This window comes from Ornithorhynchus anatinus, chromosome 5 (assembly GCF_004115215.2).
Source record: "Ornithorhynchus anatinus isolate Pmale09 chromosome 5, mOrnAna1.pri.v4, whole genome shotgun sequence".
Taxonomy (NCBI): domain Eukaryota; kingdom Metazoa; phylum Chordata; class Mammalia; order Monotremata; family Ornithorhynchidae; genus Ornithorhynchus; species Ornithorhynchus anatinus.
In genome coordinates, this window is record NC_041732.1 from 84144599 (window position 1) to 84147672 (window position 3074).

Genomic DNA, 3074 nt, shown 5'->3' on the forward strand with positions numbered 1-3074 from the left:
TCTAATAAACTGCCATGGAATGGATAACTTTTGATCTTTCCTGTGAGTTATTTCAGAGAATCCCATCAGCTGTGGACAATTTTTCATTTTTACATAACCGATATATAGATCTACCTACCCATTGGAAGATACATAGGTCTCTCCTGCTGATTTTTTCAGGGGTGGATGGGCCATTTCTTGTGAAGCCAATAAACTCAGTCAGCCCTGAAACTGGGTCCGTGCAGGGGGCCGTTGAAGAGGAGGAAGATGCTAGTCTTCCCAGCATCAACTCTTCATGTAAAAGTAATTCCTGGACAAAGAAAGTAGTGGGTGTCTATCAGGCTCAAAGATATGAGAAGTGGGGCAGTTGACTGTCTTGTCTCATGCTGTCCAGTCATCTTCAACCCATATACCGACTCCAAGGACACTTCTCTCCCATAACACTCGACCTCTACGTCTCCCCCATCCTAAAAAACCCGCTCTTGACCCCACTTCCCCCTCCAGTTATCGCCCTATCTCCCTACTACCCTTCCTTTCCAAAATCTTAGAACGAGTCGTCTACAATCGATGTTTAGAATTCCTTAACTCCCATTCTCTCCTAGACTCCCTCCAATCTGGCTTCCGTCCCCTCCACTCTACCGAGACTGCTCTCTCTAAGGTCACCCGTGACCTCCTTCTTGCCAAATCCAATGGCTCCTACTCCATTCTAATCCTCCTTGACCTCTCTGCTGCCTTTGACACTGTCGACCATCCCCTCCTCCTCCATACCTTATCTCACCTTGGCTTCACGGACTCTGTCCTCTCCCGGTTCTCCTCTTACCTCTCTGGCCAGTCATTCTCGGTCTCCTTCGCTGGAGCCTCCTCCCCCTCCCATCCTTTAACTGTTGGAGTTCCTCAAGGGTCAGTTCTTGGCCCTCTTCTGTTCTCCATTTACACTCACTCCCTCAGTGAACGCATTCGCTCTCACGGCTTTGACTACCATCTCTACGCAGATGACACGCAGATCTACATCTCCGCCCCTGTCCTCTCCCCCTCCCTTCAGGCTCGCATCTCCTCCTGCCTCCGGGACGTCTCCACCTGGATGTCGGCCCACCACCTAAAACTCAACATGAGCGAGACTGAGCTCCTCATCTTCCCTCCCAAACTCGGTCCTCTCCCAGACTTCTCTATCACTGTCGATGGCACGACCATCCTTCCCGTCTCTCAGGCCCGCAATCTCGGTGTCATCCTTGACTCGTCTCTCTCGTTCACCCCACACATCCTATCTGTTACCGAGACCTGCCGGTTTCAACTCTACAATATCGCCAAGATCCACCCTTTCCTCTCCACCGAAACAGCTACCTTACTGTTACAGGCTCTCGTTATATCCCGGCTAGACTACTGTGTCAGCCTTCTCTCTGACCTCCCTTCCTCCTCTCTCGCCCCGCTCCGGTCTATTCTTCACTCCACTGCCCGGCTCATCTTCCTGCAGAAACGATCTGGGCATGTCACTCCCCTTCTTAAACAACTCCAGTGGTTGCCTATCGACCTCCGCTCCAAACAAAAACTCCTCACTCTAGGCTTCAAGGCTCTCCATCACCTTGCCCCTTCCTACCTCTCCTCCCTTCTCTCTTTCTACCACCCACCCCGCACGCTCTGCTCCTCTGCCGCCCACCTCCTCACCGTCCCTCGGTCTCACCTATCCCGCCGTCGACCCCTGGGTCACGTCCTCCCGCGGTCTTGGAACGCCCTCCCTCCTCACCTCCGCCAAACTGATTCTCTTTCCCTCTTCAAAACCCTACTTAAAACTCACCTCCTCCAAGAGGCCTTCCCAGACTGAGCTCCTCTTCTCCCTCTACTCCCTCTGCCATCCCCCCTTTACCTCTCCGCAGCTAAACCTTCTTTTTCCCCCTGCTCCTCCACCTCTCCCTTCCCATCCCCACAGCACTGTACTCGTCCGCTCAACTGTATATATTTTAGTTACCCTATTTATTTTGTTAATGAATTGTACATCGCCTTGATTCTATTTAGTTGCCATTGTTTTTACGAGATGTTCTTCCCCTTGACTCTATTTATTGCCATTGTTCTTGTCTGTCCGTCTCCCCCGATTAGACTGTAAGCCCGTCAAACAGCAGGGACTGTCTCTATCTGTTGCCGACTTGTTCATTCCAAGCGCTTAGTACAGTGCTCTGCACATAGTAAGCGCTCAATAAATACTATTGAATGAATGAATGAACATAGCTGACAAGTGGCAGAGCCAGGATTTGAACCTATAACCTCTGACTCCCCAGCCCATGCTTTTTCCACTGAGCCATGCTGCTTCTCTGGTTCTGGTACTGAACGATTTTTTCTTGGTAAAAACATGGAAGTGGTTTACCATTGCCTTCTTCTGTGCAGTAAACTTGAATCTCTACCCTGACTCTCCCACACCGCTGCTGCCCAGCACAGGGGAATTTTGACTTGTAGCTGATTGTCTTCCACTCTCTAGCCACTGGCCAATCTAGGAATAGAATGGATATGCCTCTGCTTGACTCTCCCTCCCATAGTCAAGACTGGTAGGAGTACTGGAAATTCCCTAGGTGCAATCCTGAGAGGGGTCAGTTGATTGTAGGGGACACCCATTCTGACCTTCCTGACCAGGAACGGTAATTCTTCCCATCCACTTTCCCTACCAGACAAATTGTCAGATTCATCAGTGGAGAAGCAGAGTTGTCAGTTAATACTATTTATTGAGCACTTACTGTGTATGGAGCACAATACTAAGTGCTTGGAAGAGTACTATATAACAGTCACATGCCTTTCCTACAACAAGCTTACAGTCCAAAGGACTCCCTCTAGGATCATGAGAGAGGCACATCAGCAGAGAAGCTAATCTCAGATGAGATGTGCTATTATTCTTATTATTCCTGTTTTTGCAAGTGTCCCTAATCAACATAATTGGGGAAGCATTTTGTTGTATCAGGAAATGACTTAAGACTTAAAAATTTAATCAAGGTTTTGGGTCTAAGCAGGTTGCCTAAATTCCTTTAATGGAGAATGTGAAGCTGTCAGAAATGAAACTTGGGAATCTTGGTTAGCTAAATGGTTTTATGAGGTCTGGACCAGGAGCATAGACA